Source organism: Acinonyx jubatus, chromosome D4, assembly GCF_027475565.1.
Source record: "Acinonyx jubatus isolate Ajub_Pintada_27869175 chromosome D4, VMU_Ajub_asm_v1.0, whole genome shotgun sequence".
Classification (NCBI taxonomy): Eukaryota; Metazoa; Chordata; class Mammalia; order Carnivora; family Felidae; genus Acinonyx; species Acinonyx jubatus.
In genome coordinates this window covers 30,768,531-30,784,164 of record NC_069391.1, presented here as the reverse complement: position 1 = coordinate 30,784,164, position 15,634 = coordinate 30,768,531, and the positions used below count along the sequence as shown (strand labels likewise).

General features: G+C 41.7%; 1 protein-coding gene across 6 annotated transcripts in view; it reads left to right on the top strand.

Annotated features, from left to right (window-relative positions):
• PLPPR1 (phospholipid phosphatase related 1) overlaps positions 1 to 15,634 on the top strand; it is a 590,773-nt gene that overhangs the window by 496,994 nt on the left and 78,145 nt on the right. The gene's annotated exons all lie outside the window — the stretch shown is intronic.

Below are 15,634 nucleotides of genomic sequence, written 5' to 3'. Positions count from 1 at the left end.
AGGAACAGAGAGGGAGAGAGAGAATCCCAAGCAGGCTCCACACTGTCAGTGCAGAGCATGATGTGGGGCTCAAATTCACAAACTGTGACATCATGACCTGAGCTGAAATCAAGAGTCTGACACTTAACTGACTGAGCCACTCTGGCACCCCCTCAAGTTGTTATTTTTAACTTAAAATGATAAATATTCAAAGTCAAGAACTTTTTAACTGAGAAATATTTTACATTTTAATTCTATCAACATTACTTATTAAGATTAATTGGAAGTCCAAGCCTGTGTTGTTAAGACTGAAGAGAAATAAGATAAATATTGGGCGAAATGGGTGGCGGGGAGTGTGAGTACACTTACCGTGATGAGCATGGAGTAATGTGTGAAGTTATAAGGTCACTATGTTGTATGCCAGAAAGCAATATAGCACTGTATGTTGACTGTACTTGAATTAAAAAATAGATGAAAAATGTTTTAATAAAATAAACATTGGGAAGAATCTACAAATTATATTACCTTATGGCTTGACGAGGTAAAGAAACCAGCCAATCGCCACTCAAATCATCAGTTTTAGTAATGTTGTTTGAAATAAAAACTAGTATCCAGAAATAGTCATTTAATAATAAAGAGATCCTATTTTAGAGCAAGACACTTGTAGAATACTTGGGAATAAACCTGGGAGGTGTTTATGACAAGTAAGCAAAGTAGAAAATTTGGGAATTTTACTTAGTAGAGATCGACTTACAAACTGGAGCTGGAAATTTGAGAAGTTTGAAGCAGAAGGCTGACCAGGACTGGGAGTTCAGTTGCAGGACTAGTGAGGCTCCTGGGTGGTTCCGTTGCTTGAACGGCTGACTCTCGATTTCAGCTCAGGTCATGATCCCAGCCTTGTGGGATTGGCCCGTATTGGGCTCTGCACTGAGTGTGGAGCCTGCTTAAGATTCTCTCTCCCTCTACCCCTCTCCTGCTCACTCGCTCTCTCTCTCTCTCTCTCTCTCTCTCTCTCTCCTTCCGTAATACAAAAATTAAATTTTTTAAAAATGTTGTAGCACTAGATCAATTCCTGTCAAAATCTGACAAGAATTTTTTTTGACAGAAGTTATTCCAAAATTCATTCATAAAAATAAACTTTCAAGAAGACAAATTAATGTTTTGAAAAGAAGCAGAGGGGCTCCTGGGTGGCTCAGTTGGTAAAGTGTCTGACTTTGGCTCAGGTCATGATCTTGCAGTTTGGGAGTTTGAGCCCCACATTGGGCTATGTGCTGACAGATCGGAGCCTGGAGCCTGCTTTGGATTCTGGGTCTCCCTGTCTCTCTCTGCCCCTTCCCCACTCCTGCTCTCTCTCAAAAATAAGTAAACATTAAAAAAAGTTTTAAATAGAAGAAATCCTATCATTGAAAGGAACTAGTTAAAAATACATTTAACTATGTATCTGATCTTTGCATCAGTAATTGTTGAAGGAAACTAAAGATCCTATCACACATAAAAACAAATATCAGCATTTTGACATAAATGGCATTTTTTTTTAGAAAAAAGAATTACAGGCAAGGAAAAATATTTAAACCTATTTGGGCAGGTTTGGGATTAATATGTATACCAGGGGTAAGCAAAGGACTAGATAATAGCTGTTTTAGGCTGTGTGGGCCAGACTAGCATCATGGGCATGTGAGTTTCACTTGGTTCCATGCTCTGGTGTTGCCATCTTGAAATGCTTAGTCATTGTTTAACAAGGTGCCCCACATTTTTTTTTACTGGACTCTGCAAATTATGTAGCCAGTTCTATTTGTGGGCCACACAATCTCCGTTGAATCTACTCATCTCTCCAGTTGTAGCATAAAAGCAGCCATACACAGTACATAAATGAATGAATGAACGTGGTTGTGCTTGAATCAAACTATAAAAACAGGCAGTGGGCCACATTTGGCCCATGAGCCTTAGTTTGCCCTTGTCTGTACCATATAGAAAGTTTATAGAAACTGATAAAAAGAACTATATACAAATAAGTGCCCTACCTCAATAATTTTCAAAGAAAGCAAGCGTTGAATTAATACAAACTTAAAATAATGATGAACTTCCATACTGATGAAATCATGGTAAACCTGGTAGTTTCAACAAGCACTCACAGGGGCATAACTCAGAAAACTTTTTGAAGAATATGTTTGAAGAATTATAAAACAGCATCTCCCCTTTGAATCAATATCTTCTTTCCTAGAAATGTATCCCAAGAAATAGGTCAAAATTAGAAAATGCTACATGCATGAAGATGTTCACTAGAGATTTATTGTTAGATGAGAAACTGAAAATTATATAAACGTGCTACATTGGAAGTATGCTCAAGTCAACTATGATCTATCCATTTTACGAAAGAATATACCATCAATAAAAGTCATCTCTTTTGTGGCTATGCTATAATAACTGCGGAAGTGTTTTTAGCATTCTGCTAAGTGAAAACAGCAGATAAGGTCTATCGGTGCTATGTTTTCAGAAATGTAAAAATTATGCATGCATAAGGGTAAATACTGGAAGGAACCAAAGAAGAAGCATTGGAACATGCTTTTTTGAGTTCCAGCTCCGGCGTCAGTCGAAGCCTGAGCTGGAGTCCTGGCCCTGGCCTGTTGGCATGACGGTGAGCAAGTGGCTTAACCTCTCTAAGACTCCCATTTCCTTCTACAAAGCAGATATAAGTAACATTATTCTGTTATCTCATAAGGGTGTTGTGAGATATAAATGAAAAATACATACACTGTAGCACAATGCTTTGCACATGATAAGCTTTTATTTTTTATTTTATGTTTTTTCAGTATATGAAGTTTATTGTCAAATTGGTTTCCATACAACACCCAGTGCTCATCCAAAAAGGTGCCCTCTTCAATGCCCACCACCTACCCTCCCCTCCCTCCCACCCCCATCAACCCTCAGTTTGTTCTCAGTTTTTAAGAGTCTCTTATGCTTTGGCTCTCTTCCACTCTAACCTCTTTTTTTTTTCCCCTTCCCCTCCCCCATGGGTTTCTGTTAAGTTTCTCAGGATCCACATAAGAATGGAAATATATGGTATCTGTCTTTCTCTGTATGGCTTATTTCACTTAGCATCACACTGTCCAGTTCTATCCACGTTGCTACAAAGGGCCATATTTCATTCTTTCTCATTGCCACGTAGTACTCCATTGTATATATAAACCACAATTTCTTTATCCATTCATCAGTTGATGGACATGTAGGCTCTTTCCATAATTTGGCTACTGTTGAGAGTGCTGCTATAAACATTGGGGTACAAGTGCCCCTATGCAACACATGATAAGCTTTTAAATGTTACCTATTTATTAACAGTAGTATTATTAGTATTAGCAAAGGATGGGAAATTAAAACAGTTTATTTCATTTTTAGTTCAGTTGCTATGATGTTATTTGTGCAGTTAAAGAAACTTTCAACAGCTGTCTTTTAAAATGTAATGATTACCAATCTCAGCAGGTAGCAAACTAGAACTATTAAAGCCGGGATAATAAAAAGACTATTTTAAAGATCTCACCAATAGAAAAGAGAAAAGAATTGCTGAAATGCCTTAACATAAGTTGCTAAGCAAAGCCAAAAAGACAATTAGAGTGAGCACAGAGAAGGGTAATGAGCGGCAATAATTAAAGCTGCCACCAGATACACTCACACAAATTCACACACATCTCTGTGTCTTTTAGGGAGGTTGATTAAGTCAGCAGCATGACAGAGGAAAGGGTGGTTATTAAACTGGTCATGTAGTGTACACTCGCCCTCACCCAGCTTCCTCCCTGTGGTAAAAGGGGAGAAGCCACATCATCAGCATGATCGCCAGGAAGCTTTGCTGTTCGGGCCTGGTCCTTGTCCTTGTCTTTGTCTTTACCTCTCACTGTAGATGAACAGGGCTCCTGGACACCGTGTAGCTGGAGGGTAAGGATTCCCAGTTGGGTTAGTCTCAACAACTCTGCCCCAGCGCTGGCAGGTTGGGTGCACAGCACTGAATTTATTTTAGCCCTTTGGTGCCAAGAAGGTTTGTGAGAAAAGAAACACTAAATGCAGAACCCTGGACATGTTCTGCAGCCTCCTGATGCTTCTCACTGCCACGGAAACCAGATTATGACTTGTAGGATCATCCCGCCTCTTCTCTCTGTGTTACACTTGGGATTATCTGTTGGACTGAAAGAGGCAGTGTTCTGTTTCCTAACCATGCCAGGACTTGCAAAACGCCCTCAGCATCTGCACACACAGAATGGAACAGAGCTGAGTAGGGAAGGATAGAATAGATAGGAGTAGAAGAGCGGAAAAAAAAAACAAAAAAACCAAACACCCCCCAAAAAACCTGAAGGAGATCAGTAGTTGGTTAATGAAATTAAGACGTCCTACTCCTCCTGCCTCCAAGTTCTCAACATTTTGATGGTGCTTCGCCTCCTAGTACTTACAGATGGAGAGAGTGCTCTGGGCCAGAGCTGTGTCACGCCCTGTACCCAGCAGGATACATTAGTTCAGTTCCTGCAGCTGGGCCCCTAGCTGGGCACTCAGATTTGCACTCTCCAGTGCTCCCTAATCTCAACGTTCCCTCAGCTGGGCTCTTCTCTCTCTCTTACTCTAAAATGCACGTGTCTCAGGATGAAGACCCCAAGCTTTGGTGGAGGGACAGAGGATCTCTCTGATTTTTCTCTTGGTGCCATCTTGTGTGCTCACTCATTTCTTATTTTGCCTTCTTCATTTTCCCTTAGTGTTTTTGCAGAAATCATCCAGTTTCAGCACTCCACTAACATGCCAATAGACCCTAGATCTGTGTTTCTTTTTTTTTTTTTTAATTTAGATCCAAGTTAGTTAGCATATAGTGCAACAATGATTTCAGGAGTAGATCCCTTAATGCCCCTTACCCATCTAGCCCATCCCCCCTCCCCAAACCCCTTCAGTAACCCTCAGTTCTCCATATTAAAGAGTCTCTTATGTTTTGTCCCCCTCCCTGTTTTTATATTATTTTTGCTTCCTTTCCCTTATGTTCATCTGTTTTGTCTCTTTAAGTTCCATGTGAGTGAAGTCATATGGTATTTGCCTTTCTCTGACTAATTTTGCTTAGCATAATACCCTCTAGTTCCATCCATGTAGTTGCAAATAGCAAGATTTCGTTCTTTTTGATTGCTGAGTAATGCTCCATTGTGTATTATCCACACAATCTTCTTTATCCATTCATCTGTCGATGGACGTTTGGGCTCTTTCCATACTTTGACTATTGTTGATAGTACTGCTATCAACACTGGGGTGCATGTGCCCCTTTGAAACAGCACACCTGTATCCCTTGGATAAATACCTAGTAGTGCAGTTGCTGGGTCATAGGGTAGTTCTATTTCTAGTTTTTTGAGGAACCTCCATACTATTTTCCAGAGTTGCTGCACCAGCTTGCATTCCTACCAACAATGCAAAAGAGAGCCTTTTTCTCTGTATCCTCACCAATGTCTGTTGTTGCCTGAGTTGTTAATGTTAGCCATTCTGACAGGTGTGAGGTGGTATCTCATTGTGGTTTTGATTTGTATTTCCATGATGATGAGTGATGTTGAGCATTTTTTCATGTGTTGGTTTGGCCATCTGGATGTCTTCTTTGGAGAAGTGTCTGTTCATGTCTTTTGCCCATTTCTTCACTGGATTATTTGGTTTTTTTGGGTGTTGATTTTGGTAGTTCTTTATAGATTTTGGATAGTAACCCTTTATCTGATATGTCATTTGGAATATCTTCTCCCATTCTGTTGGTTGCCTTTTAGTTTTGCTGATTGTTTCATTCACTGTACAGAAGCTTTTTATTTTGATGAGGTTCCAAAAGTTCATTTTTGCTTTTGTTTCCCTTCCCTCTGGAGATGTGTTGAGTAAGAAGTTGCTGTGGCCAAGATCAAAGAGGTTTTTGCCTGCTTTCTCCTCAAGAATTTTGATGGCTTCCTGTCTTACATTGAGGTCTTTCATCCATTTTGAGTTTATTTTTGTGTATGGTGTAAGAAAGTGGTCCAGTTTTCCCAGCATCATTTGCTGAAGAGACTCTCTTTATGCCATTGGATATTCTTTCCTGCTTTGTCAAAGATTAGTTGGCCATAGTTTGTGGGTCCATTTCTGAGTTCTTTATTCTGTTCCATTGATCTGAGTGTCTGTTTTTGTGCCAGTACCTTACTGTCTTGATGATTACAGCTTTGTAATACATCTTGAAGTCAGGGATTGTGATGCCTCCAGCTTCGATTTTCTTTTCAAGATTGCTTTGGCTCTTCAGAGTCTTTTCTGGTTCCATACAAATTTTAGGATTGTTTGTTCTAGCTCTGTGAAGAATGCTGGTGTTATTTTGATAGGGATTGCAGATCTGTGTTTCTTAAGCTCGGTACCAGTGACATTTTGGATGATTCTTTGTTGTGAGTGTCATGCTGTGAACATAAGATTTTGAGGATTATCCTTGGCCTCTACCCACTAAAGGCCAGCAGCACTTTCCCTCCAGTTGTGACAACCAGAAATGTTTCCAGTATTGTCAAATGTCCACTGGGGGGCAAAGTCACTCCCAGTTAAGAACTACTCTTCTAGATGGCACTTCGAAAGGACCTCCTAATTACTTTTATGTAAAAAAGCCCATTTAAATGCGTACAATGATTTAAATATATTGCTTTTCATCACCTCAAATTTAAAAGGGAGCTATGATTAAACCCATCTTTCAGGTGAGAAAATTGAGGTTCTGTTGGCCAAATGTCACACAGCTAATAAGTGGTAATATCTAGATTTGAACCTAGATTTCTCTGACTACAACTCATCTTCATTTCTACTTTTTGATAAACTAGAGTATTATTTAACTATATATGTGTTCAGGCTGCTCTGATAAAAATACCATAGATTTGGTGTCTTAAGCAACAAATATTTATTTCTCACAGTTCTGTGGTATGGGAAGTTCAAGATCAAAGCACTAACAGATTCAGTGTCTGGTGGGGGACCACTTCTGGTTCATAGATGATGGCCTGTCTTCTCCCTGTGTCTTCACATGGCAGAAAGAGCAAGAGAGCTCTCTGGGATCTCTTTTCTTTTTTATTTTTTTTCAATTTTATTTTTTATTTTGAGAGAAAGAAAGAGAGGGAGGAGCAGAGAGAGAGAGAGAGAGAGAGAGAGAATTTCAAGCAGGCTCTGTGCTGACAGCACAAATGCAGGGCTCAAACTCACTAACCACTAGATCATGACCTGAACTCACAAACTGTGAATTCATGACCTGAGCCAAAACCAAGAGCTTAACCAACTGAGCCATCCAGGTGCCCCCTGGGGTCTCTTTTCTAAAGGCCATTCATCAGGCCTCCACCCTCATGACCTAATTACCTCCTGAAGCCCTCACCTCCTAATATCATTATACTGGGGGTTGGGATTCCAACATATGAATTTGAAGAAGACAAAAAAAAAAAAAAGCTTCAGTTCATAACAATATCCATATTGCACATGGAGCAACAAAGTAACAGTAAAATAGCAAAGAAAAACATCAAAGACCTACATCAGTTCAGCTGTCATTACATGATTAAAGTGCCAATATCTTGCAGAACACAAATTCTCCAACAATTTTGTCTTCTAGCGAAATGGAAAGTAATTTATCTTTGAAACTAATTAGATTCACAGGATTTTCTTTTCCCCAAGTATACTGGGTCTCTATTTGAAGCTTTACAAAACAGACTTCAAACTTATTGGTTCACATAACTGAAAAGGTCTGATATATGACTGGCTTCAGCACTAGCTTGATCCAGAAGTTCAAAGACTTTCACCAAGGACTTTTTCTCCTCCATCTTTCAACTGCCTGTATTAATACCAACTTTATCCCCAGATTTAGCACTATGAGCCATCACTCACACCATCAAAAAGAAAACAGGTGGGTTTTTTTTTTGTGGTAGCTCCACAAAAGAGAGAACTAACTCCTTTCTCTCTTAAGCCCCAGAGAATATTCCATTTGACAATCACTGAGTCATATGCCCATCCATGAACCAATCATTGAAGCCAGAGGGTTGGATGTGTGATTCACTTTAGCTGATGAAGGCAAAACTCTGGACTATGAGTGGGGTAAGCCTTCCAATTATGAGCCAAAATTCAGGAGAAGTGATTTCTCAAGGTAAGTTAGGAATATGATCCCAGAAGATGGGGGGAATGGGTGCTAATGATGGCAAATAACATTTTTCCACCCCAATCCTGTTAACTTGTTTCCTACAGTTGTTAGTTTTCATCATTTAACACCCCCCGCCTTGTTCTATCACAGAGTTTTTACCACAGGCCTGTTTGCTTTAGCTGGTGTTGCTGGAAACTCCTTGACAAGTGCCCAGGTATAGTCAGTGGGTAAGTATGATGAACCGACACCCACAGAGCAGATCTTAGCCTAAAACAGAGCCAGACTGAGGGGCAGACCACTGCTTCTTGGACAGGCAGGCCTCCCAAGCAGCCCCTATCATTCCATCAGAACCTCCCTCAATCGTGGGAACTCTAGTGCCAGACTGCTGCCACTGCAAGTGGGATAGCAGTTAATTCTTCAAGTGCAAAGGGAAGGGACTTAGAGCTTCTGAGCACCTACTGGATACCACAGAAGTCACATTCACTGTATCATGTCTTCCTACAACCTCCCTGTGAGGAAGCATTATTATCCAACTTTAAAGATGAGGAAATGGAACTCAGAGAGGTAGTGTAGCTTGCCCAGAGTCCTATCACCTATAAAAAGCAAAACATGGACTCAGACTGGCATGTCTTTAATTCCAGAGCCTGTGCTTTGTGTCACCAAAAGTGAACCCCCTAGGAGAAGATCAATCAATGAATATATATTTTATTGAGAATCCATTTATCAAGAAGTACACTCAATACTGTTTCTAGAAAGTGAATATAAAGCCTTTTCTCCCCATGAGTAAAATGACTGGAAGAGGGAAAGAAAGAAAAATGAAGATGAAATAAAGACGGAGCCCTTGTGTGATGTGCACATCCATAGCCACCACAGTAGTACAGACAGTGCCTAGAAATTCCGCATCGTCCTGTAACAACAAGAGCATCTCCAGCAATAGTGAAGCCGTTCCTTCAGCTGAAGTGCAGTGAGTGACAGTAAGCAGTGACACCAAGTCCCCAGAGAAATTAGCAGCAGCCGTGGCAGCCTCGCAGTGATGTGGGGATCGAAGCAGCATTGAGAAAGAGGACAAGCAGGTGTGTGTATACAGTCCCATTATAGAAAGTATTTTGGCCCTGCCCCCAGGTTGGTGTGCCCTAAGGGAATTCCTGTTAGAGAAAGAAGGTAGGCCAATACACATGGGCGTGGGCTGTGCTAAAATTCAAACTCTGCAGTTTGGAATAGAACCAACAGGAAGAGTGTTTGCTTTGAAAAGCCAACTTAGGCAAAAAATTTGTGCATGCTCTTCACCTGATAGGGTAGTATGGATGTCTTTCAGCTCTGGCAGGAATATGGCTTTTGGCTATACCAAAATGCATCAAAACAACCCCCCCCCCCCCTTACTCAGTCTCTATGTACCTCGTACCTGCCACCCTAAGCCCATGGAAACCTTTGAAGGGTTGTAAACTTACTCCTTTAGCTGTGATTCATACCCTACAGGTAGGAAGGCACACACATAAATAGCCATTTCCCCAGTCTATGTCTCTGAGAGTTTCGGAAGTCATACATGATTTGGCTTGTTCTGCAGATAGCCTAGAGCAGGAGCCCTTGAATTTGACTCTGTCAGAAGCCTAGCTCTCTGCAGAACCCTTCTCCCTCAGCCAACAAAGACCTATGACGGTAAGTTCTCAGTAAAGCCACAGGGCCTTAGGACTTGGGATGTCCATCCCAGCTAGTGGGGCCATGAAAGGCTGCAGACTATTTTCCACCTAACTTGCCAATTTGGAGTTTTAGAAACTGAACTGAGGACCGGATTGGGAAGACTATGCTGTGCTCTGAGGTAACTTAAAGTCCTGTGGGAAATGATGACACCACACTTCTGGTGTAAAATGAAATGCCCAGTTAGTTAAGGTCCAGTAAAAGAAAATGACGCATGGGGGTGCCTCGGTGACTCAGTTAAGCATCTGACTTCAGCTCAGGTTATGATCTCATGGTTTGTGAGTTAGAGCCCTGTGTCAGGCTCTGTGCTGACAGCTCAGAGCCTGGAGCCTGCTTCAGATTCTGGGTCTTCCTCTCTCTCTGCCCCTCCCCCACCCACGTGCGCGCGCGCGCGCGCGCGCGCGCGCGCGCGCTCTCAAAAATAAACATTTAAAAAAAGACTTTAGGGGCGCCTGGGTGGCTTGGTCGGTTAAGCGCCCGACTTCGGCTCAGGTCATGATCTCACGGTCATGATCTCACGGTTCGAGCCCCGCGTCCGGCTCTGTGCTGACCGCTCAGAGCCTGGAGCCTGTTTCGGATTCTGTGTCTCCCTCTCTCTCTGCCCCTCCCCTGTTCATTCTCTGTCTCTCTCTGTCTCAAAAATAAATAAACGTTAAAAAATTAAAAAAAAAAAGACTTTAAAAAAGAAAAACAGGAAACGACATATGAATATGTATGTGAGACCTAGACATATAATATCTAAATGTAAATAAACCAAACCAGTATTTCATCTTTGTAGAAAACAGGTTGTCAGTTTTTAGATTGTATTTTTAAAACTTTTCAGCAAGTTATGTTCAAGATGAAACCCATATCCGAATTCCTCTCCTGTTTCCTTCTCTTAATGTGCTGGAATCCATGGCTGGGTCTGACTTTCCCGCCCTGGATCTCCCCCACCGTAAGAAGATGGAACAGCAAAGCCTCTCACCTCCCTGGAAGAGCCAAGGAGGACCCGCCATTGTGCGGGTTAATTGCCTCTGACAATTAACAGTGCAAGCAGCTGAGTAAAATGGAAACATTCTGCACAAAGAATTTTCCTTACAAGTCAGGTGGTGAATGTCTTTGCTGTTGTTGATGGTCACACACTAACAATGGTGGGAAATGTTCCACTAGAAAAACCATGAGGGTTCCAGGACCGTATCCAAAAAAGATACCATCCACTGTTGAATTTGGAACATTCCTTTCAGTTTATGGTGGGGAATGTAATTACAGGTTTTCCTTTTGATGACTGAATTGTTTTTTCCTTGCTCACTGAACCCAAAGTTACTATTAGTGTTCACGCCTCCTTCATGGAGTCTTTGAGGAAGTGGGTTTTTTTCTTCCTTATAAAGAGGGCATACTGGGGCTGTCTGGGTGGCTCAGTTAGGTTAAGCATCCAACTTCAGCTCAGGTCACGATCTTACCGTTCATGAGTTCGAGCCCCTTATCAGACTGTCAACTCAGAGCCCACTTTAGATCCTCTGTCCCCTTCTCTCTCTGCCCCTCTCCTGCTCGTCCTGCCCCCGTCAAAAATAAATAAACATTAAATTTTTTTTTAAAAGAAGAGGGCATCCTGGTGGCAATTTTACCTGGGGGAGAAAATGCAGTGTAGGTTCTTTCTATCTATAGATGGTCTAGGGTGGTCTTTGTAGACACCATGGAGAAGATTGGTGAATATAAAAAACTGTGTTAGCATGTCAGGCCTGAATGTGTCCCTATTCAGGAACCTGTCATTTGAGGAACGAATTTTACCAGCAATCCCTCCTTAAGTGAAAAGAGTCATTAAGTCAATTCCTTTAGAGCACATGACATCTTTAATGTTTCTTACAGGCCATTTGTGGAGAGATACATGGTCACTGCTCGTAGCATAGCCTCCCGAAAATAGAAAGCACTGCAGATGCAGTTAAGGTCAGCCATGCCTCACCTCTCTGTGCAGGGCTGATTGGCTCATTCTGGTCCCACCCAGATCAACCAAAGCAAGAGCCAGACCACTACCACACGGGGATTCACCCACACTCCCCCGCATTCCCAGAACTGCTCATCCCAATTGCAAAATCTGTCTGTACAGCTGAACATGAAGGAGCATGCAGTGGAGATAGCTCAAATTGAGCCATATAGGAGGGCCCACAGCAGTCAGTGGGAGTGAGACGCTCAGACACAGCTATCTGTCCCACCCCATCTTATATGCTGCATTCGGCTTGGGAGGGTTCATATATCCCCACTCAGCATGACTCTCCTGCTGTCCCCTGCACCCGTCTAGCTGTTAGAGACGTCTAGCTGTTAAAAATATTAAATTTTTAGAGCCGATGGCTTGGTGATTATTAAGATGCTTTGGTAAAAATGAGAGGTCCACCTCTGTTATACCAAACCAGATACAAATATCGGTGCTTGGAGGACCCCTAGAATCAACCCATCGATACCACTTAATTTGGAGCTGGAGAAACTGAGGCCCAGAGAGATAAAGCCACTTGTCCAGGGTCATTTGGTAAACTTAGTGAGAGAACTAGAACCTGAACCCCAGTTCAGTGTTTCTTCTCTAAGAGCTTAGAGCCCATGGCTGCTTTCCATCTTTTATGACCTCCTTTCCCCAGTTTACTCTCTGACCTGATGGTTCAACTGCTTGTACTCTGGGTTGGTGTCATAGTGGCTTCTTCTAAAGGTGAACTTCCTGGAACACTGTTGCTTATGTATCAGAACAGTATACTGAGATATGAATTTGTTTCTATGCGTGGGTGTTTATTCCTTCTTCCCACACATCCCCATTCCATTTCAACACCAAACACGTGGTCAGGGGCTCAGTGTGCTTTTTAATCACAGGGATATATGTCAGGTAAAACAGCAAAAGTTACCTAAATTTATGGACTTTTCCTGTCCTTTATGACAGCTTATACTCCTAAAACGTGATTATGCTAGGAGACCTGGGGACAGGGGGATCATGGGAGTGCCCCTGGGGACCAGGAGAGAGAGAGAAGGAGGCTATTCCCCAAAGACTAAAGAAGAGGAACAAAATGGGTGGGTCTTTCCATTAATGAGACATATGTCCTGCTGGGTAGCAGAACTTCTGTGATGTGGCAAGACCTCAGAGGTGACAACCACATAGGACACCAAAGAAGGTCCCTGGGGCTCTGAGCCCTAGCGAAGATGCCTGTGCGGTGACTGTGGCACAGAAGCAGCAGAGCCCCTGGAACCAGAGAAAGTCTGTGAGCTGGATACCAAGGGCTTCAGGACCACCCAGTAAAGACAACACCCGAAGGCCTCTTTGAGGCCCCGTTAGGATCCTGTAGGAGAGTCCCAATAATTACGACAGAATAAACTTCTTGTGGCCCAGTATGATGGTGGCTCAAACTCAGCTAGAAATTGACTTAAAAAAAAAAATAAAAGGGAGGGTGCCTGGGTGGCTCAGTCAGTTAAGCACCCAACTCTTGATTTCAGCTCAGGTCATGATCTCATAGTTTGTGAGTTCGAGCCCCACATCCGGCTCTGTGCTGGTTGGGATTCCTTCTCTCTCTGTCCCTCTCTCTGCCCCTCCCCTGCTAGTGCTCGCTCTCTCTCTCTCTCTCGCTCTCTCTCTCAAAATAAACAGTTAATTTTTTTTAACTTTTAAAAAATAAAAAGGATTTTTAACACCCTAATTTGTAGGCAAGATTTTTGCCTGCTACATTTGTCTTAAATTTTTTTATCAAAGTGTGGGTATTACATTTACCTTAACAACTGGCATCCTACCAACATTTTTTTCAGTGTATAAAAAGGCCCAACTTCAAAACTAATGATTTGTCCCTGGAAAAGCTTATGGTATGGTGGAGGTTTTGTCTGCTCTGTGATCCTTTCCTGACCACATATCCTCCCCTGGGCTACCAATGTATCTTGTAAATGCATCTATAATTGCACTTGACCATCTGCATTATAATTATTTGTGTACACGACTGTCTCCCCTGCTAGACTGCAGGCTCATTAAATGTAAGGTCTGCACCTTCCTCTCCAGTGCATCCCCCAGGAACCGGCCCAAATGCAGGCATGTGGGAGACTGTCAGTAAATCTGTGTAGTATGCTGTAGTCTGAGCTGTGGCTTTCCTGGGCATTTTCCCTCAAAAGAGCTTTAAAACAAATTGTGGTTCAGCAGCTCAGGCCTGCACATAATCTCATTTCAAGGTGAAAAGAAAAAAAAACCCACAAAATCTGTGCATTCTTCACTTGACCTAATGAAAACAGGAGAGCCCAAAGTTATTTAAAAGGTGGAGGTTTCTAGCTTTTCAATTTTGTCACTGCTTTGCTTTCAACGCTGGTCAGTTCAGCAAACTTGAGGAGAATGCCTAGTGTGTTCGCAGCACTTTGCACTGACCTCTGTGAGAGCGTGTACACACACACACACACACACACACACACACACACACACACACGCTCAGTCAAGGAGTTCCCAGACTATTGGGGAACATAAGCAAAACCATGACTGGCGGGAGTTAGTTGGCTGGGGAGACACAATAGGAAGTTAGTAACGTTTGCAAGGGAGGAATACAAAAGATGTGAGCGGGAAGAATCAAATGAAGAATGCTTGCTCCCCTCCCCTCACTGTCTCATTTACATAGAAATCGATGTAATGAGTCTTGTGCTGCAGCCCCCAAGGAGATTCCGATAAGCAAACTGGCCACTTCCATAAACTGTCTTGTCAAAATCAGCAAGTTCTTAACTCAGAATGAAAAAAAATGATTAGGTCTGCCTCCAGAGGTTTGTCTTCTTGGTTATTGGATCAGAAGTTTGATACTGGATCAAAACCACAATAATACACTAGTTAAGCATAATTTTATATTGAAATGAAGATGAAGTATATTTATAATTATTCAGTCAAAAACAGTGCAGGTGTAAGATTTAAATGTCATCTGTATTTATTATTTTCCAGGTACTATAAGTACCTGATAGTCAATTTGGGGGACACTGATTAGCTCTTCCCTGAGAATCAACAGACCTTTAGAAGTTAAAACTCATTTTTTCCATTTATAAAAGCAATGCCTATAAAATGCAGAAAAGAAGAAAAAAATCATCTGTTGTTCAATCATTCAAAGAAATCCACTGCTAATAGTTTGATGTATGTCCTTCCAATATTTTCTATACATATTTTATTTCATAGCTGGGATCATATTCTTTCATACATGGCTTCTTCTACTTATCCTGATAATAAAAAGAGTATTTAAAAATACTTTTTAAAAATAAGAAGCCTAACTAAGCATTTGAAAGCTTTCATCGCTCAGTTTCTGCAATAAGATCTGAACAAAACCTTTAACAGGAATTAAAATTCATCAAAACCGGCCATAAATTTAGAGGACCCATTGGAGGATCACAGCCAGCAAAGTCAGCAGATTCTGAAACCTCTCCACTTTCTGTGCCTTGCCAACTGACTGAAGTAGAGCGGCAACTTGACTATTGCCTTCTGACTTTAATTAATGTTTAATACTCAGTGGCAAAAGCACACTTCCTCTTGTAAGTTCTCATTAAGTTCCTTTTGAATCAGTTAACACCCTGTTTATAAAGATGTGGATATTTTCTCTAATTACTGTAATTTTGGCTACTGTTGTAAAAATCAGTGCTCCCTGTCACACTGTCAGAGATCATTACAGATGCCTACGTACTTCTCCCCCTCCCTCGCTGGAAAAGATCCAGCCTTCTCTGGAAATTAAATGCATTAAAAGGTTTAATAAAGGAAAGGAAACTCCAGACATATCATGTCTCATTTCAAGCCATTCCAGAACAAAACTGGGGTGTATTCATCAGGGTGATGACATGTGGTCTATTTAAACATTCAGGCTATGGATACAGAGTCCTGCTACTTATATAATACATTCCATTATT